Raw genomic sequence first — 22,803 nt, 5'->3', positions numbered from 1 at the left:
CCACAAATGCACCAAGACTCACATCCACAGACCCACTCAGCCAACCAGAGCACCTGCGGAACTCTGACAGAACATCACCCTCTTCAAAAGATAAAGATGCCAAAAATCTGGTAGGAGAAAAGGAAAAAAGAAAACAAAAGGCAAAGCAGAGCGGGACGGGTCCTGCGGTGAGGGAGCAGCAAAGGAGGACTGGCGCTCGTTCGCTGGGTCTCCCCTCTCCAACTGAGAGGCCAGCTGGACGGAGGGGGAGCCTCTGAGGCTCGGGTCTGTACAGAGCAGCCCTTGACTGACAGAACTAAGTTAAAGGGGCACAGAGGGCCCCCCGACACCCAGCCTAAGATGCGGGCCGGCAACTGCGGGCAGGGCCAGGCTGCCCAAGCCGGGCAGAGGACAGGGGCGGATGCACTGAGGCAGCCCCGGGGGAACGCAAGGGGCTGCTCGCCGTGGCTGTGGGTGTACAGGGCAGAACAACCTGGGCCCTCCATAAAACAATACAGTTGAAGTGCCCTGGGGGAAGGGTGCATACCCCCATCTCTGAAAACCTGTGGAAAGTTTTCGGGGGAAGAGAGGCGGGGCTCAGGCACAGCCTCCATATCCTCTGGCGCTTAGCATCCAGGTGGCAGCGGGGGTGAAACCTGCGTCTGCACCGAAGGGCTTAGCAGCCTTAAAGGCCAGACGGAGACTTGTCTACAGACCGAGGCAGATGGGAAACTTCCACCCAGGTCCCTCAGAGAACTTGCTCCGCAAAGACAAACAAGGAGCTGAGCTTTGGCCTGGAGCAGGGACAAGGCTGTCCCTCGGTCTTCCCCGAGCCCACCTGCAGAGCGCCGACCCAAGGTGGAGTGTGCAGCCGCACAGAGCAGGGGAGCTACCTGCGGCGGGAGAGGGAGGGCGGCCCCCCTCCTTGCAGGCAGGAATGCAGCCCCTGACCAAAGAGCTGGGAGGGGGCACGACCCGCCCTCCTACCCGGCCAGTCTGCAACATCTGACTGCGGCATCGGGAGGGGCAGTGACTCGCCCGCCCACAGCAAAGGAGAGCTGCACCTGACCCAGTGTTGGGAGGAGGCGAGATCGGCTTGCCAACAGGTACTGAGAGCAGCACAGAAGAGAGCGCCAACGGAGGGCCTCTGGAAACAGCAAGCTGAGCTTCCAAAACAGGACGAAGACAGAAAGACTTCACATTAAAAGCACACAGACTCCAGGAGAATGCCGACCCCCCCCACCTTTTTTTAATCTGTTTTTACCTATTCTATTTTCTATTACCCTCTTAATTTTTACTTCTTAATTCATTTATATTTCTCTTGGGTTTTGATGTCCTGTTATTGATTAGACACAGGTTTCAAATACATCTTTTCATCTTTTCCCCTTTTTAAAAAGGTTTTAAAAGGATGTCTCAACCCGACTGATATTCTGCTTCAACTCGCTCTTCTATTATTCATTATACACTGTTTTCAAACCTTCTTTCTCCCTTCTTTTAAAATTCTTTCTCTCTCTCTCTCTTATTTTTTCTTTTTTTCCTAAGTCTTATTCTTAAATAGGCATTAGATAGATAAACTCCTTAAGGACCAAATAGATAACTGATACTCCATAAACCACAGTGCCAGAGAGGTATGATCAAGATGAAGAAGCAGAGAAACCTTTCCCAATTAAAAGAACAAGAGAAATCCCCTGAAAGAAAGATCAATGAAATAGATATCGATAGCTTACTAGATCAAGATTTCAAAAAAGGAGTGATCAAAGTGCTGAAGGAATTACAAGAGATAGTGTTTAGAGATATAAAATATGTCAAAAATGAAATTGAAGCTATAAAGAAGAGCCAAGTAGAATGGGTAAACTCATTGACAGAGATGAGGAATGATCTAATAGCTGTGCAAAGCTGACTAGATAATGCAGAGGAACGAATTAGTGATCTAGAAGACAGGATAACAGAAAGCACTCATTCAGAAGAGCTACAAGATAAACAAATAAAAAATAATGAAAATAGCATAAGGGACCTATGGGATAATATAAAGCGTCCCAATCTTCGCATAATAGGGGTCCCAGAAGGAGAAGAAAGATCAAAGGGGATTGAAAAGGTTTTTGAAGAAATCATGACTGAAAACTTCCCAAACTTAAAGAAGGAATCAGATATCCAAGTACAGGAAGCTCAGAGGGTCCCAAACAGGAAGAACCCAAATAGACCCACACCAAGACATATCATAATCAAGATGGCCAGAGTCAAGGATAAAGAAATGATTCTAAAGGCAGCAAGAGAAAAGCAAAGAGTATGTTACAAGGGAACCCCCATAAGGCTCTCAGCTGATTTCTCTACACAAACACTACAGGCCAGAAGGGAGTGGCAAGATATATTCAAAGTCCTGAATGAAAAAAAGATGCAGCCTAGGATCCTTTATCCAGCAAGGCTATCCTTGAGGATAAAAGGAGAAATAAAGAATTTCACAGACAAGAAAGAGCTGCAGGAGTTTAGGAACACTAAACCCATGCTAAAAGAAATATTGAAAGGTCTACTCTAAACAGAAAAGCAGCAGGATGCTACAGAAATGAGAAACTCACAACTGGAAAGGTGATAACTCATGAATTACAAATAAACACGAAATTATAAAAGAAGACATACAAATCACTGAGAGTGGGAGAGGGAGGCAGGGAAATATAGAATATTTTTCTTTCTTTTTAAAATTTTTTTAACAGTAGGATGGGTTTGAGATCATGTTACTATCAGTTTAATAAAAACAGTTATAGTAATAGGCTAATAGATTTACAAAAAAGGGTAACCACAAGCCAAAAACTTACAAGGGAGTCACAAAAATTAAATAAAATCCATGATAACACAAAGGAAAATTACCAAACCACAAAAGGAAGAAGAAAGGAACAAAGAGGATATACCAATTCAACTGCAAAGGTAAGTTCAAAATGGCAATAAAGACACATCTATCATTAATTACTGTAAATGTTAATGGACTAAATGCTCCAGTCAAAAGACATAGAGTGGCAGACTGGATAATAAAGCAAGAACCTTCAATATGCTGCATACAAGAGACCCACTTTAGGGAGAAGGACACATATAGATCGAGACTGAAAGGATGGAAAAGGATATTCCATGCAAATGGAAAAGCCAAAAAAGCAGGTGTTGCAGTACTGATTTCAGACTAAACAGACTTTAAAACAAAGGCCATAAAGAAAGATAAAGAAGGACATTTTATAATGATTAAAGGAGTGATACAAATGAGGATATTACACTCGTTAATATATATGCACCCAATATAGGAGCACCTAAGTACATAGAACAATTACTAACAGAGATAAAGGGGAATATTGATGGGAATACAGTCATAGTTGGAGATTTTAACACTGCATTAACATCACTAGACAGATCTTCCAGACAGAAAATAAACAAGGCAACAGAGAAATTAAATACTACAATAGAAAAACTAGATTTGGTGGATATTTTCAGAGCATTACACCCCCCAAAAATAGGATATACATTCTTTTCAAGTGCACATGGAACATTTTCCAGGATCGATCATGTACTTGGGCACAAAAGAAACCTCAACAATTTTAAGAAGATAGAAATTATCTCAAGTATCTTTACTGACCACAATACCATGAAACTGGAAATCAACAACAGAGAAACAAAGGAGATTGTTTAATCTCCATGCTTTCCTTTTTTTCTTGAAAAAACAATGGGTCAATGAGGAAATCAAAGCTGAAATTAAAAAATACCTTGAGACAAATGATAATGAAAGCACAACCACACAAAATCTATGGGACACAGCAAAGGCAGTGCTAAGAGGGAAGTTTATAGCGATACAGGCCTTCCTCAGAAAAGAAGAACAATCTCAAATAAACAATTTAATCCACCACCTGAATGAATTAGAAAAAGAAGAACAAAAAGCCCCAAAAAGCAGCAGAAGGAAGGAAATAATAAAGATCAGAGAGGAAATAAATACAATAGAGATTAATAAGACCATAGAAAAAATCAACCAAACCAAAAGCTGGTTTTTTGAAAAAGTAAATAAAATCGACAAACCTCTGGCCAAACTCACAAAGAAGAAAGAAGAGAGAGCACAAATTAGCAAAATAAGAAAGGAAAATGGAGAAATTACAACAAACAAAATAGAAATACAGAATATCATATGAGAATATTATGAAAAACTATATGGAACCAAACTGGATAACCTAGAGGAGATGGACAAGTTTCTGGAAACATACTGTCCACCAAGACTGAATCAAGAAGAATCTGAACACTTGAACAATCCGATCACTAGAAAGGAAATAGAAATAGCAATTAAAAACCTCCCTACAAATAAAAGTCCAGGACCAGACGGCTTCACTGGGGAATTCTACCAAACATACAAAGAAGAATTCATACCAGTCCTTCTCAAAATCTTACAGACGATTGAAAAGGAGGGAATACTCCCAAACTCATTCTATGAAGCCACCATCACCCTCATACCAAAACCAGGCAAAGACACTACAGAAAAAGAGAATTATAGGCCAATATCACTGATGAACATAGACGCCAAAATCCACACTAAAATATTAGCAAATAGAATCCAACAACACATAAAAAAGATTATACATCATGACCAAGTGCGGTTCATCCCAGTGACACAAGGGTGGTTCAACATACGCAAATCAATCAATGTAATACATCACATCAACAAGAGAAAGGACAAAAACCACATGATCATCTCAATCGATGCAGAAAAAGCGTTTGATAAAATTCAACACCCATTTATGATAAAAAATCCCTCCAAAGTGGGTATAGAGGGAACATATGTCAACATCATAAAAGCTATATATGACAAACCTACAGCCAGCATAATACTTAATGGTGAAAAACTCAAAAGCTTCCCACTAAAATCTGGGACAAGACAAGGATGCCCACTATCACCACTCCTATTCAACATAGTCCTGGAAGTCCTACCCACAGCAATCAGGCAAGAGAGAGAAATAAAAGGGATCCAAATTGGAAAAGAAGAGGTAAAAGTGTCATTATATGCTGATGACATGTTACTATATACAGAAAACCCTAAAAGGTCCACACAAAAGCTACTAGAGCTGATTGAAGAATTCAGCAAGGTAGCACGTTACAAAATTAACGTTCAAAAATCAGTTTCATTTCTTTACACTAACGATGAATCAACAGAAAAAGAAAGTAAAGAAACAATCCTCTTTAAAATAGCACCCAAAGTAATAAAATATCTGGGAATAAATCTAACCAAGGAGGTGAAAGAATTATACACAGAAAACTATAAACCATTGATGAAGGAAATTAAAGAAGACTTTAAAAAATGGAAAGATATCCCATGCTCTTGGATTGGAAGAATCAATATTGTTAAAATGGTCACACTGCCCAAGGCAATCTACAGATTTAATGCAATCCCTATCCAATTACCCAGGACATATTTCACAGAACTAGAAAAAATCATAATAAAATTTATATGGAACCATCAAAGACCTAGAATTGCCAAAGCATTACTGAAGAGAAAGTAAGAAGCTGGAGGAATAACTCTCCCAGACTTCAGACAATACTATAGAGCTACAGTCATCAAGACAGCATGGTATTGGTAGAAAAACAGACATATAGACCAATGGAACAGAATAGAGAGCCCAGAAATGAACCCACAAACTTTTGGTCAACTCATCTTCGACAAAGGAGGCAAGAATATACATTGGAATAAAGACAGTCTCTTCAGCAAATGGTGTTGGGAAAACTGGACAGCAGCATGTAAAACAATGAAGCTAGAACACTCCCTTACACCATATACAAAAATCAACTCAAAATGGATCAAAGACTTAAACATAAGACAAGATACAATAAACCTCCTAGAGGAAAACATAGGCAAAACATTATCTGACATACATTTCAAAAATTTTCTCCTAGTAGAAATAAAAGCAAGAATAAACAAATGGGACCTAATGAAACTTACAAGCTTCTGCACAGCAAAGGAAACCAGAAATAAAACAAGAAGACAACCTACGGAATGGGAGAAAATTTTTGCAAGTGAAACCGACAAAGGCTTGAGCTCCAGAATATATAAGCAGCTCATACGACTCAATAAGAAAAAAATAAACAACCCAATCCAAAAATGGGCAGAAGACCTAAACAAGCAATTCTCCAAGGAAGACATACAAATGATCAATAGGCACATGAAAAAATGCTCAATATCACTAATTATCAGAGAAATGCAAATCAAAACTACAATGAGGTATCACCTCACACCACTCAGAATGGCCGTCATTCAAAAGTCCACAAATGACAAATGCTGGAGAGGCTGTGGAGAAAAGGGAACCCTCCTACACTGCTGGTGAATACAGTTTGGTGCAGCCACTATGGAAAACATTGTGGAGATTCCTCAAAAGACTAGGAATAGACTTACTATATGACCCAGGAATCCCACTCCTGGGCTTGTATCCAGAAGGAACCTTACTTCAGGATGACACCTGCACCCCAATGTTCATAGCAGCACTATTTACAATAGCCAAAACATGGAAACAGCCTAAATGTCCATCAACAGGTGACTGGATAAAGAAGAGGTGGTATATTTATACAATGGAATACTACTCAGCTATAAAAACCGACAACATAATGCCATTTGCAGCAACATGGATGCTCCTGGAGAATGTCATTCTAAGTGAAGTAAGCCAGAAAGAGAAAGAAAAATACCACATGAGATCGCTCATATGTGGAATCTAAACAAACAAAAACAAAAACAAACAAACAAACAGACAAAAACAAAGCGTAAATAAAGGACAGAAATAGACTCATAGACAGAGAATACAGACTTGTGGTTGCCAGGGGGGCGGAGGATGGGAAGGGATAGACTGGGATTTCAAAATTGTAGAATAGATAAACAAGATTATACTGTATTGCACAGGTAAATATACACAAAATGTTATGGTAGCTCACAGCGAAAAAAATGTGACAATGAGTGTGTGTATGTCCATGTATGACTGAAAAATTGTGCTGAACACTGGAATTTGACATAACATTGTAAAATTATTATAAATCAATAAAAAATGTTAAAAAAAATTTTGCACATCATACTCCACTTCAGTATCTGCTTTTGGAAAATCCAATTTGTGACAATATATTTTATGTAAATCAGACAAAATTCATTTTATAACATTTTATTCTAAACATGTTTGTTCTATTAACTTAGGAGGTTTCATTTTTCTTTCCTGATATAATTTTAATGACTCAGAGAAATTATTAAGTTTATTTATATAAAATGATTGATCTTATTAGCTTTAGCAGCTTCATTTAAGAAAATGAATAACATGTTTTCCTGAACAGCTCATTGACTGTCTCCACTATATCAATTCATTTTCTCAGAAGAAATTAAGGATTGAGATCAGAATATGGATATGTTGCAATAGGTGGAGCTATGGGACAAAAGTGAGAAGCAATATGCTTTCAAATTTCTCCAAATTTGTTTTATTATTTTTTATCTATCTATCTATCTATCTATCTATCTATCTATCTATCTATCTAATCTTTCCACTAGGAAAGGAAGAATGAAGACAGTATTAGAATCTTTTGAAAGAAACATATTAGAGAAAGTTTTTCATTTTATAATTTCAGGGTAAGTTTTATTCAGAATTTTTTAATTGCCCAAGTTATTGTTACTTTTAAGCATGTACAAATTCTCTACACTATTCAGAAGTAAATATTAATTGTATGTATTTCATTGTAGATAGTATTTTAAGCTTCAGGATGTAATCCATTTTTTCTTTGAAAAAAACAAGTTAGAGGTAAACATACTATTAAGACACACTAACATGTTAATTCATTCACACATTCTTTAGGTATTTATCCAAGTCCACTGTATGAAAGATAGTCTGTTACATAAGGCAAAGATAATTAATAAATCATGCCATTCATAGGGCTTACAACTTACTCAGGGAGACAGACATATAATTATGTTACTACAGTATGGTGTAATAACTGCTGATAAAGAAACTATGATGAATAAAATAATATGTACTTGAAGGAACAACAAAATCAAACCTGCATGAGTTGAGAGGTGGATGGAAAGAGAACATGCAGACACAAACTCCTTTCAATTTCCAATACTACAATTCTCTAATTACATTCTAACTGGTTTAGTCAGTATTATTTGTAGAATGAACATTTTAATAAAATTTATGCCTGTGTAAATACTAATTCAGACACAAGGTGCGTAATGTATTCTGCTTTCATCTTTTATATTATTTCTTCTGAAGTTATTTGATGCTTTTCTTTTTGCTTTCTTATTTTTCCACCCACTTATCAATTTTCTTACCCAATTGTTCTTCATAGGGTCATTTCCTCAGATCTTCACCATAACCCAACCCAACCCTGCACCCCTTGAAATCTTTCATCATCTTACTCCAGTCTGACTGGAGTTTCCAGGCTTACTATTCATCATCATCCTGGGACTTCCCTCATAATCATCTTTGGAATTCCTTCATCTCTCTTCTGACTGGATACAAAATTTCAGGATTCCATATTTTTTAACTGTTTTACTTGAAGCCTTTCTTCATGTATATTATATATTCTAGTTATGTAGCCTGTTAATATAAAGTTAGGTTTTATACTTTAGTACCTGAAAATGCTATTATTTTACTCAATGACTTATTAATGTTCTGATTTTTGACACTGATCCATTATATTTGTCCTATATGTATTCTTTGGGGAAAGTTTAAAGATCTCTTCATTAATCCTAGTATTTTAAACACTTAAGGAATCCTGATTAAGAATTCTTTTCATTAATTTTTTTGATTGGGTGATTTATATTTTTTATTTTGGGGAAAAGTTCTTGTGTTATTTATTTAATTATGACATTCTACCTTTTTCCTATGTTCTTAATTTCTGACTATCTTGTTACTGGATCAGTAGATTTTACATGATATTTTCCAATATTTTTTCTGTTTGTTCTGCCTTTTGAACAATTTATAAACTTTGTCTTCTGATTCTTCTACTGATTTTTTAAATTATAGAATAATGTTTTTAGTTTCTAAAGATATTTCTTATTTTCTGACTATTGTATTATGCATCCCAGTATTGTTTCTCAGTGAAGTATCTCCACTTATCTCTGAGTATTTTTCTAACCCTTTTTTTCCCCTGACCCACTTGATTCCTCTGTTTACAATTCAGTTCAATTTTTCTTTTCAATTGTTTGGTTTTTGGTGTCCTCTGTTAGATTTTTCCCTAATGATGATCTGGAAACCTCCATTGAGGTTTAAGATAAATGTCTTTGATACTGGTCAGAAGTTGATAGGAATAGGTTGGGCCTGTGAATGGCTCTCTCATGAAGGAAGTCATTGAGAAAATCCTATGAAAGGAAGAAGCCTGCAATCTATCAACTTTCTTTACTAAAGAGGTGTCCCTGGGGGAAAAAAAAGAAGGCAAGTGACCTGGTCTAATCTCCTTGTCAATCTGAATTCTGAGTAAACAGACTAATGATACTAGGAATAGGAGAACTTCACTATAAAAAGTCCTTAACAGGATGTCCCTAGCTAAAGATTATCTATAGTAAATAATAATGGAGAATTTATGAATCATTGGTCTCTGGAGGATGTCACATGGATTACGTATTTGTGGGGAAATACAGAGATTTGTGATTATTTAAATATTCCTTCTGTGTGGGTGACCCTGTGAATCTCACACAGCGATCTCACGTATTTTGGATCCGAGTGTCGTGGACTGGACAGGAAGAATTTGGGATGCTACTCTTGATATCCCAGATATCTCATTGCCTTGTCTGAGCTTTTTATTGGTTATATCATTCAAAGTATTTGCTAACTCTTGATATTAGGTAAAAATATTTGATTCGTATGAGTCTAATATGACAACCTGATCTTGTGTGTTAGCCCACCTGACTTCTAGCATTCTTAGAGCTAAGTATGGTAAGAAAGCTGGAATTCTTTCTTTTTAGGCTGTAGTCTTTTGCCTAATCTAACTTTTTTTTTTTCATTATGACAGCTGTTCTTTATGTGCACTGTGTCTGATATCCTGTATTTGGAGACCCTTTGGTTCAAATTTTTCCCCAGAAATTAAGCTTCTTTTCTCTTTCTTGAAAAGGGAAGTTACCCTGTCAGCTGAAGAAGTAAGGGAGGGGATAGAGAACTATCAAACTTAACTTTATAGTTTCAGCAACCTCTACATTTCAGCTCTACCACTGTCTTGTAACAGTTATTTGGGATCTACAATGGCTGAAAGTTTTGAGCAACTTCAGTTCTTTTTTTGTTGTTGTTGTTAACATCCCAATGTGTATGCATCTTTTTTCTAGTTAACTTTAAACCACCAGCTTTCTATTTTTCAAACTTTTGTTGCAAACCATTTTCTGCATTTCCCTTTCTCTTTGTATTTGAGCACGATTATGCAATTTAATCATTTACTCTCATTTTAGTAGGGTTTTGAGTGAGATTGGGCATCAAATGAATGTAAAAATCATTAGACTATCTTTTTAAAGACAAGATTTACTGTAATATATTTCAAACCTCAGTAATACAGATTATGAAATATCACTTCCAAAACATCTACAGGGATTTTTGCTAAAAAGTCAGTCATCTAAACAGATTATTCACCATTTGTAGTCTTAAATTCCAAAGGTAGTTTTGTTTCTGGTAATGGCCAAGTTAGCTCCTATCTGAATTATCCTCTGCAGATAATAAATATGAATACTGTACAAAATGCAACAAAAAGAAAGACTACCCAAAGGCATTGGAAATGACCCAAAATGAACAGATCCTGGGGAGTAGTCTACACTTGGAAGAATGGAATGACACAGAGTCTTTAATTTACTCTGGCTATTATACTGAAGGCAGTTCAAGACTGTGTCATGTATAGTGGCTAAAACTTCAATAGAAAATGAATAGTCTTGATGATTTGAAAGACAGACCAGAGGGAAGATTCTGAGACAGCTATAGCTGTTAGTAAGTGAGGGCACATATTGTAGAAGAAAAAGCAAGAAATGGAGAACACCAAATTGAGGCTAGAAACTATGCTCATATTTATAGAACAATGACTCTGTGTACTGGACTCCAAGCATTTCATCTAGGGTAAAATAACTCAAACAAGACTGGAGCTACCATTCAAAGACAGATTTTGCAGAGTGGTTTCACTAAGTAAATTGCAAAGTAAATGGAAAAAAAAAAACTTCAGAAGAATACTACAAAATCCATAATCTTTAAAACATAACATTTAGAATCTCCAGTGCATCCTAAATCACTTCAAAATATGAAGAAAAAAATAACATTTTTTCCATTTTTAAGAGAAAATACAGTCAACCAAGACTGACACTAAGATAAAACAGATGTTGGAATTAACATACAAATTTTAAAATAACTATGTTGAATGATATAAAAGAATATATTTGGAATGAATAAAAAGTTAGGAAATCACAACAGAGAGATAGAAACCATAAAACGACTATGTAGAAAAATTTACAAAGTGATTTTCAAATATATATGGAAATGCAAAGTTCTATAATATTGAAAGAAATCTTGAAAAAAAAACAGCATGGTTGAATGACTTACAAGAACTGATTTCAAGGCTTAATGTAAAGCTATAGGAACCAAAATAGTGTGTCACTTAGTATAAGGACTAACAAATAGAGCAACAGAATAGGATATGTTCAAAAATAGATCCACATTTTTATAAGTCATTTCATTATTGACAAGGCACTGAAGCAATCCAATGGGAAAATGTGTAGGAAAGGATTCATTGACAGGTCTGGGTTGCTCAAACCCTGCACGTTCATTACAAATTCCTATCTTCAGGAATGGCCTCGGGCTGGCTCCTGGGAAATGGGCTCTGATCCATTAGAATACTCTGTTCCAGAAGAGCATTTTTGTATGCTTGACATTTTGGGCCAAGTTGTACAAATATGATTAAATAGTTTATTCTTACCATATAATATATGATGAATGCATGTCTTTCTCTGGGGGTCTGGAATCTAAACAGCTGAAATGGTTATGCAGGTGCTTCATGCCTTCATGACAGATCCCCCCCAAAATTCCTGGACACCAAGGCTTGGGTTGGTTAGTTTGACTGGTGAGATTTCACATGTCTTCTCACACATACTGCTGGGACAATTAGCCATATCCAGGTAACTCCACTGGGAAAGGACACCTGGAAGTGTGTGCCTTGTTTCTCCCAGACTTTGTCCTATATACCTTCAAGCTTTGCTAATTTTAAGAAATGAAGATGAGAGAGTGCTCTGGATTAATGGCAATGTTCTATACCTCGATAGGGTTAGTTTGCATAGATTTATTTGTATGTTAAAACTTATTGCATAGATATATTTATATGTTAAAACTTCTTAAATGGTACACTTAATATTTATGCATTTCATTGTATGTAAGTTTTACGAAGCAATATTTTTAAACCTAGTTAATGATATGTATACTGAAAATTTCAGGGTAGCCTGTGTGGATGTCTGTAACTTATTTTGAAATGTCTCAAAAAGACACATAAAATAATGGATGGAAATTGGGATAGATAAGTGGATAGATACGCATACAAAGCAAGTCTAGTGAAACGTTAATGCTTGAATCTAAGTGACAAATATATGAGTGTTCAGTGTAAAATCTTCTCAACTTTTATGTTTAAAAATTTTCCTAATAAAATATTTGAAGAATCCCAAACTGGATCATTACAACAAACACGGCATTTTTACTGTGATTTTGAAACTGAAGTATTAATGTCAATAAAGTTTCCTCAAGAATTTTTCTTTGAAAATTTTATGGTTTTCCTATTGGTCTCTTAGTTATTGTTATCTTAAAAAAATGTCCTGAAAAGAGTTATCTTCTACTGTTCTCATTGCTTTGGTTTTAGAACTGCTACTACAAATTGCTAAACAGTTAAAATTTGCTAGTATTAAAGCAATAATCTATTTTGTAATCTTGGGGTAGATTATAGTAGTATAAAATGCCAAGTGGATCCATTAGTTAATAATAAAAAGAACCAGTTGCCTGTATGAATGAGAACTCAGTAAAGAAAATGAACTAGAAAAAATGCAATAAAAAGTTCTATTAGGCTTATTTTACTCCATAATGTTCTCACTATTCAGAAATAGTCTACTGGAATCTGGTTATATTTCATGATTATGCCCTTATATTGTCCCCATTCTTTCTATTTAAATTTTTACAACAACAGCTTTAAATATATTAGTTTTCATCACATTTTAGTCTATCTGTATTTCATCCAAGCAACAAGATGAATGGCTAAATGAGCCAGACTTGACAACATTTTAGGTATATTCTCATATCCTCTCTTATAGATCATTCTAACATGCACATTGTATTTCACTGAAATACAGTGCATGGTCCTTAATATGTATCTGAACCTAATAAGAAACAAATCAAAGCCAGAATAGAACAAAATAGTTAATATGAAATTTAAAAATCTCTTCAGTGCTTTTACAGCCTTTATAGACAACTCTGTATGAAGGTTTCTATTATTTTATTTCACATAATATTACAACAATACAAGTTTGGGAGTGATTATCACTAAGTTTCCTCCTATATGCAATTCCTTTCTTTTTTTCCATTTGATAGGATTAATCCTGTAGGAGACATCCTTACTGTAACTTCAACATTTTTATATGAAAAAATTAAATGCACAATGCTCTGTACTCCTCTGACCTTCCAAATTACATTATACCTGTTTCTGTCAAGTACTAGTGTGTACCTGGTGAGTGCACTTAGCATGACTCCATCCTCACACAATATGTTTTTTAGTGTGTTGGGTGTGAATAACCCCATCCCCATCTCCTGGGATGGGTCCTGATTTGTGTGATTCACTGGGAGCTATCTCAGTATTCCATTCATGGCAATTGCTCTGATGGAGTCCCAAATTACAGTTCAAGATTGTTTTAGTTCTAAGGATGAGGAAAGAAAATTTTCTTATTCTTGCTTTGAACAGTTTGGTGTACAGATGTGAGACTCCAATTGTTCTAGAAACTTTATTATCAAAAAGAAAACTATCTGAGGTTTTAGTCAAAACACAACAAAAGGTAGAGGTAATCAAATGACAAGAAGAAACAGAGGCAGATATATGATCAAGCCATGCTTTAAAATTAAGCTTTCTCAAGATATTTTCAATTATATAAAACAATAAATTCCTTGTTGTTCAAAACCACTTGAATTGGGTTTTAAGTTTTTTTTTTTTTAAACTGAAATCATTCTAACTGAAGCACATACTCATGGCATTGTGTCGTTTCTCTTTGTACTTATTTCTCCCATATTAAATCATGAGCTGCCAGAGACCAGAAGCCATAACTTCTTCATCTTTACATCTCTAAAACCCAGCAGACAGCCTGATTCATATCAGGATTCAGTAAATACTTGTTTAAAAAAGTGTATCATTCTAATGCTAATTGTCAGATGGATTTTTAAAAATTACTTTTTTCAAATCAGATACATAAACTGTCAAGCCTCACTATTCACATTTATTTGTAACCCTCAAATTAATGCTCAAGGTGTTTGTGCAGTAATTCTCAGAGACCTTGGAAAATTTTGAGTCACCAGATGTGCATGTGCATGTGCCCGGCTGAGGTCAAACAAGGCCACTTTTTGTCTTGAAACTTCAGCTGTCACACAGGAATGACCAGAAGATGGAGATGGTAGGGGACAGTACAGAGTAGTGCAAGTCGCTCCATCTCTAGGGCAAGTTGGAACTCTAGCACCTGTTAGAGGGTGAGCTCAGGCAAGTCACTGAACACTTTTGAACCTCATTTTCTCTTTTTAAAAATAAACTTTAAAAAAGAACCTAGCATCCAAATTGGAAAGGAAGGAGTAAAATTATATCTCTTCACAGATGACATGATCTTATACGTAGAAAACACTGAAGATTGCACTGTTAGAACTAATAAACAAATTCAGCAAAGCTGCAGAAAACAAATGCAAAATGTAAAAATCAGTTGTATTTTTCTATACTAACAACAAACATCTTGAAGAGGAAATTAAGAAAAGCAATCCAATTTACAATAGCATCAAAAGAATAAAATACTTAGGAACAAACCACCAAGGAGGCAAAGAACTTGCACATGGAAAACTACAAAATGTTGTTAAAAGAAATGAAAGAAAACATAAATAAATGGAGAGATCTTTAGTATTTATGGATTGGAAGACTTAATATTATTATCAAGATGTCAGTACCAACCAAAGCCATCTACAGATTCAATGCAATCCTTATCAAAATATCAACATCTCTGCAGAAAGAGAAAAACTCACCCTAAAATTCACATGAAATCTCAAAGAACCCCCTAAAGCCAAAACAATCCTTAAAAAGAACAAAGCTGGACCTCTCACACTCGCTGATTTCAAACTTACTGGACAGCTATAGTAATCAAAACAATGTGGTATTGGCATAAAGACAGACATACAGACCTATGGAAAGGAATAGAGAGCCCAGAAATAAGCTTTTGCATAAATGGCCAAATGATTTTTAACAAGGGTGTCAAGACCATTTGATGGGAAAAAGACAAGTTTTTCAATAAACGGTGTTTGGGAAAACTAGATATCCACAGGTAAAAGAAAGATGTTGGAATTTTATGTTACACCATATACAAAAATTAACTCAAAATGGATCAGAGTCCTACATGTAGGAGTTAAAACTATAAAACTCTTAGAATAAAACATAGGGGAAACTTTATGGTATTGGATTTGGCAATGATTTCTTGGCTATGACACCAAAAAGCAGAGGCTAAAAAAGAAAAAATATAGATAAACTGACTTCACCAAAATTAAAATTTTTTCTGTGCACCAAAAGATGCTATGAACAAAGTGAAATAGTAACCCAACGAACAGAAGAATATATTTTCAAATCATGTAAATGATAGGAATTAATAGCCAGAATATATAAAGAATTTTTACAACTCAATAATAAGAACAACAAAACTAAACAGTCTAATTTAAAAATGAACAAAGGACTTAAAAGAGACATTTCTCCAAAAAAGATATACAGAGGGCCAAAATGGACATGAAAGGATACTCAGTGTGACTAATCATCAGGGAAATGAGGGAAAGGAAAATCAAAACCATAATGGGATACTAATTAACATATATGGACACCCCTATTGCTAAAAAATAAAGAAAGTAAGTGTTGGTAGGAAAGTGGAAAAAATGGAACCCTTGTCCTTGTGTACTACTGGTGGGGACATAAAATGGTGCAGCCATTATGGAAAACGGTATGGCAATTTCTCAAAAAAGTTAATGTAGAACTACCAGCTATTTCACTTCTGGGTACATACTCAAAAGAATCCAAAGTAGTGACTCAAACAGATTTTTGTGCACCCGTGGTCATAGCAGCATTATTCTCAATAGCCAAAAGGTGAAACCTACCTAACTGTTCATTGACAGATGAAGGGATAAGTAACACATGCTATATACATGGAATGGAATATTTTTCAGCCTTAAAAAGGAAAAAAATCTGTCACATGCTACAGTACAGATGAAATTTGAAGATATTTTCCTAAGTGAAATAAGCTAGTTACAAATGGACAAATATTATATGATTCCATTTATATGAGGTACCTGGAGTAGTCAAATTCATAGAGAAAGTGGAATGGTGGTTATCAGGGACTGGGGAAAGAGAATTTAGAGTCAGTGTTTAATAGGTATGAAGGTTCAGATTGGGAAGACGGAAAAAGTTTCTGGAGATGAATGGTGGTGATGGTTGCAGAGCAATGTGAATGTAGTTGATGCTACTAAATATTTTAAAATGTCAAAATGGCAAAATGTATGTTATGCATATTTTACCACAATAAAAAAAAATAAATGGGAAGAATAGATACAAGTCTCCAGTCGAGAAGATTTCTAAATAATTTATATAGAAACCTGCCATCATTAGTGTCAACTATGCAAGTGTGAGCTGCACATTGTGACTTTCTTCCAAAGGGTATAGTATGTAAGAGAGGGAAAAAGAATAACTTTACAATGGAGAAACCTGACAAATACTACCTCAGCCAGGTGCTCAATATGGTCAATATTAACAGCAATGTCATATTAATAGTATATACTCTGGATATGATGTAATAAGAATGGCAAATTTCCTTTGTGGTCTTCCTTCCAAAAATCCAGAATAAGGCAAATCATGAGAAAACCAACAGACAAATCCCAATTGAAGTATGTTCTACAAAACCCTTGACCAGTATTCCTTAAATCTGTGAATGTCATCAAAAACAAGTCTGGGGAGGAGGGTGGGAAGGAATAGAATGGGAGTTCAAAATTTGTAGATACTGACAGGCATATGTAGAATAGATAAAAACAAGATTATACTATATAGCACAGGGAAATATATACAAGATCTTGTGGTAGCTAACAGAGAAAAAAATGTGACAATGAATATATGTATGTTCATGTATAACCGAAAAATTGTGCTTTATTTACACTGGAATTTGACACAACATTGTAAAATGACTATAACTCAATAAAAAAAGTTAAAAAAAATCAAAGAACTTAGAGATCCAGCAAAAAACAAAAAAACAAAAACAAGTCTGAGTAACTACCACAGTCAATAGGAGCCTTAGCTTTGTGACATGGCAACTAAATGCACAGTGTTACCCTCAGTGGGATAATTAAACAGACAAAAGAGAGTAGTAAAAATTAAAGAAGTCTGAATAAAGTATACACTTTAATTAATTATAATAATGTATCAGTATTGGTTCATTAATTGTAACAAATATACCATACTAATATAAGGTATTAACAAGGGAAACTGGGTGTACAGTACATTTGCAGTCTTTATTTTGTCTTTATTCCTCTTTTGCCGTTTTTCTATAAATCTAAAATTGTTCTAAGATAAATATATAAAAAAGATAGTGAGAAAATTAGTAAACAAACCAAAGAATATGAAAGAAATCCACAAAGTACTTATCTAACAGGAATTTCATTTAGCACATACAAAATTCTTAAAATTCAACAATAAAATGAAAGAAAATTTACTGGGGGAAAGTTATTTTCTTAGGTTACTTTCAGGGGAACTGCCTCAATTGATTTTTTTTCTGGATGAATATTTTGGTGGGGAAATCAAAGTAAATTGTCACTCTCTGTTCTCTAACAAACATACTAACATATTAAGCAGAGCTCATATTTAACCCAGGATACCTGAGAGTTGTATCATCTTGGAATATACAATGAAAATTTTCTTTATGAAATGATGTTGCTTTCCCTTATAGATTATATTTGAATGGATGAAATAGAGGGAGAAATAAAGGGTGAAGCCATAATTCATGAGCTAAGAATTTAAATTTCATAGTCTGCCTGACTTGGGCAAGTCAACTGCATCCTCTGTAAATTGCCAGTATTAAGGCATTTGTCAGTGTTTTTTTAATCAGTTACACTTTAAATCAAATAAAAGTGCATGTTTCTTAACTACTCAAACTATATGGTTTACAAAAATTTGTTTTATTTTCTTTCTAACTCCAATTTGGTAAGACATTTATGTTTCACTAAAAAGTATTCTTTTTTGTTCTGTTTATATTTTGTATGATGAGTGCGAACAGATAGTAAAGGTCTGGGTTGAAGCAGGGCACAAATATGGTCCAGAATTTCCCCTAAATGAACATATTAGGATTTTTAAAAAGGGCAAGATTTGAAGGTTGTAGAAATAATACTGTTTTAGATAATAAATTGTTATATTTTAAGTTCTCAGTAGGAGCCTCTTCATTTAAATGTTAAATTGAATGAACCAGATACTGTATTTGTTGCTTACTTAAAAATTAGTCTTCAGTTAATGAGAGATGTTGGCAAGGGTTAAGGATCAAGGACTCTGCATTTTTCATTCATGTATTTATTATGTATTTCCTGCCACAGTACATTATCCCGAATCTATGTCTTATAAATAAGAATTGGGAATCTTGTAACACACTGAATACCAATGTGTCTTAGCTGTGTGGAAATGCATTGCATGCACATGCATTAAAATCATAGCACATTAGACTTGGGACCTTATAGGTCACTTAGTCCAATTTTAGCATTTTTCATACGGTTTGGGGTTGGCATGAGAGTTGTTGTGCAGAACAGAGAGAAAGACTAGGTTAAATATCTTCTCAAAATTCATAGGCATACTTGATTTCAGAACTAGAACTAGAATCCAGGCGTCTTAATTTTCAATATAGCACACCCTCTACTTCATTAAGCTGACGATTTGAAAACTGTGACAATTAATGTTATATCAACTTTATATGAAAATGAACCCTGGTAAAATTAAATAAAATATAAATAAACTGTGTATAGTTTTATATATATATATAACTATTATTTGCATATACTATAAATTACATTAAATATAATTTACCATTTTACATGTTAGTGCAACTGAAAGGAAACCCTAGTCTAATGTAATGAGAGCCAAACTCTCAAGATTCTGCATTTCAGGAGATTCAGCTTCTTGTCCTTTCCATTATTCTTATATCGTTAATGTAATTTTTCCTAAAAATAATTAATTTGAATACTATATGATTCAATTTTGTATATTGGATGTGTATAGCCTTAATCTTCCTAAAGGTGAAATATACATATATTCTGACACTTTCTTACGTAAAATTAATCCTAATGAATTCTAAATATTTGGCAAAATTAAAAAGGATAGAACATAGTCAGGACAATAATTTATTTGGGGTTGCTAAAATATCACCCCATGGTGTTTATGTCCCTCTACTTCTAAGTCTTCTCTTATTAATGGCTATAAATAATCTAGACATTAACTTTAAATAAAATAAATAAAAGCTAAATTTAAATAAAGCTGAGTATTAGAATAAGCTTGACATGGCTGAAAGAAAAATAAATGGGAGTTAGAAGGCCACATCCACTATCTAGCACTGCTGCTAACCTGGGTTACTCAACAATTCATTGGTCCTCATTTTCTTTAATCTTGTGGAACAACAGGGACAAATAACATATCTTTGTTACTGTTGTATCTGTTTTATAAATTCCATGTTTATGGTTATTTTTCACTGTAAAAAATGTCATCTTGTAGTTTACTTCACTGATCTTAGATCACATAAACTGAAATTTTAAAATAATGGCAATAGTAAGTAAAATTAGACATGGAGTTAATTGAAAAACTGGTATGAAATAACTTAGAGAACTAGATATTGCTTAATGAATGTGGACTACGAATCAACTATTTTGGACACTACAATTTAATTAAAGACTACTGAAAGAAGCATTCACTAATTGTTCTTGAACTCTTCAAGGTGAATAATAGCTTTTCTTTGTTTATTTTTAGAACCAGTTCTTCAAAACTCTAGCAGAAATGGTGCTTAAGGACACAAGTTTACAACTAGTAGATACAAAACTCCTGGAGATCTAATACATAGTATAGTGGAAGTATAGTGAATATAGACAACAATATTGCATCATAATCATCAAACTTGTTAAGAGACTAGATCCCACTATAAAAAAAGACATGAAAATTATATTAAGTGATAGAGGTACTAATTATCCCTCACTGACAAGCATATTAAAATATATGTGTATCCTTAAATTAACACAATTATATTTCAAAAAATATGTATTAATGATGAAAAAACCTTTAACGGGGTTCTGAAAGAAAATTTGACTTTTGGTAAGAAATACATTTTATCAGATGCCCTATATTAGTGTCAAATAATAAATAGCTGAGCAAAGTTTAAAAAGAGTCTGGTTGATTTGTGATCATTGATCAGGGAACCAGTTGGGTTAGAGGAGTATTTTCTTTAACCATAACCCATGTACTTGTTTTTACATTCTGTTAAAATGTAGAGGGTAAATAATACAGGCTTCTATTTCCGCATTGTGGCTGAGTCAGTGACCTGAATCACCTTTGAAATACATAGCTGAGCTCATAGAAAAATAAGTACAATTCCTATTGGCCAAAGGAGAGAAAGCTGAGAATCAGAGCAACGAGAACATGAGCTGATATCACAGTCATTCGGGGTGGTTCTGGTGGCTTCCAGTCTCAGTAATCATTATTATTTAGTTTTATTGCCCAGACATGGAAATGAAGAATGAGACATAAGGCCACATGAAGTGAAGGGGTTAGAGATGGGTCCTCCACATAATGCCAGGGACTATGATAGGCTTTGGCTTTAGTGCAAAGATAGCATACACACAAAAACAAATCCTACAAATAGAAAACTTATGTCTACTTTTTCTCCCCAAATGCTATAATTTACAGTTCTACTTCATTTTACAGTATTGTCATTCTTATTGAAAGCACTTACTGAAAATATATTCATTTTCAGATTTCTGCCAAAATATACTGGATCACTCAGTTCCAAATAGTCTTTGATAACAAAGAGAATTCTGAGCATACACAAAGCAGAGTTTGTTTGAGAAAGGTAACTAAATATAAGATTGTAAGCCATTTTTGTATATTTATGGCATTTTTCATATAATAATTACACACAGAGAATAGCAATTTAGAATGTTTTTATAGTCAATGGTGGGAGGGCTCTCTTTTTACATATGACGAGAATAAATCATACTTTTAATTGAAAGAATGGCTATTGTACATAATGCATCTGGAGCTTTTCACTTAGAAGTCAGATGTTTCATTCATGAGTACCGCAGTCAGTGAATGTTAAAAGAAGGCAATGATTCTAGATTAGTAAGGCTGTACTAGCATCCTATTTTGTAGGGCATCTGTAGTAGCTCTATAATTACAAGGGAATTATATGTTCCTACAAATTACTTGATAATTATACTTGATATTACCAAGTAATTCAAAGATTAGTTACTATGTAACTTACAATTTTGAGATCTCATTGCAACATATTTCTTTTCTTATTTTAAGGGTTTGCTGATACCCTAGATAGCGGACACTCAGAGTATATTTCTAATTATTTTTAGGTTACTTTGTTACATAAATTTGTGAGAAAAAGCAAATATTTCTCAGAAAGAACAAATAAATTTGAAGGGCTATGCAGTCATTTATCTTCATACTTAATTTGCATTCATGATATATTTCAGCATTACATTAATTTAGATGGTTCTAAGGGAGCAACCAGAGTTTCTAATAAAATGACTTTTAAACCAAAATGATTAATTAGGTAAATTAATATATAGTAAGTTGGTATAATCAAATATTACATTGTGTCCAAGAACTTATAACTATATGTAGATTGACAGCAAATCTTAAGGATCAAATGGTAGGTTAATTAGGTTACATCAGAGACTCAATAACACTTATTGGCATAGAGAAATTATAAGATTTTTAAAAACAATGTAGCTAATATAAGTGTAACTATAGAGCAACTAAAATGTGTTTGAATATTTGTGAGTTTTAACAACCACCAAGGAAGAAAAAGGACTATAGAATGCTTGTTTGATATCCTATGCCAGTTAACTGTCAATTAGTATTTTACATTGGGATGATGAGATGCATAGACATTTGCTTGCAGGGAGACAGTGCAATGAGAAAGAATAGGGTTCTGACATAATACCCTCTTTCACAGGTGGAATAAGTAATTGTAATAAGATAGAATAAGAATCACTTAGTTTAGAGAATAACTAGAGGAATTCAACCAGATAGGTATAGATCTAATGAAAACTGTGGTATTAAGCCTTTCAAATAAAAAATCAGGGTCTCTTGCTAAAAATTTAGATTTTCAAGACAGTACCAGTTGAACATTAGATCAAACATGAGGTCTTTCTGAGCAGAAGTTGCATGCCCGTGTAGTTGACCTTGGTACAAAGGTCCAGAATATTTGTTTTTTTAGCCAATATCAGGCAGGGCAAAACAAAAGGGAATCCAGAATGGATGATGATTAGAAGTCCAAGCTAGCAAGTGAAATTAAGAAATATTTTATAACTTTGAAAATAAAGA

At 34.4% G+C, this 22,803-nt stretch overlaps 1 pseudogene; it reads left to right on the top strand.

The window, feature by feature from the left end:
* The first annotated feature begins 339 nt into the window (after nt 1-339).
* LOC135322052 (mitotic spindle assembly checkpoint protein MAD1-like) overlaps nt 340-22,803 on the top strand; it is a 43,224-nt pseudogene continuing 20,760 nt past the window's right edge.

The sequence above is a fragment of the Camelus dromedarius genome, chromosome 1, assembly GCF_036321535.1.
Source record: "Camelus dromedarius isolate mCamDro1 chromosome 1, mCamDro1.pat, whole genome shotgun sequence".
NCBI classification, from domain to species: domain Eukaryota; kingdom Metazoa; phylum Chordata; class Mammalia; order Artiodactyla; family Camelidae; genus Camelus; species Camelus dromedarius.
The sequence above is the reverse complement of the archived record's forward strand: the minus strand, read 5'-3'. Positions and strand labels throughout refer to the sequence as shown.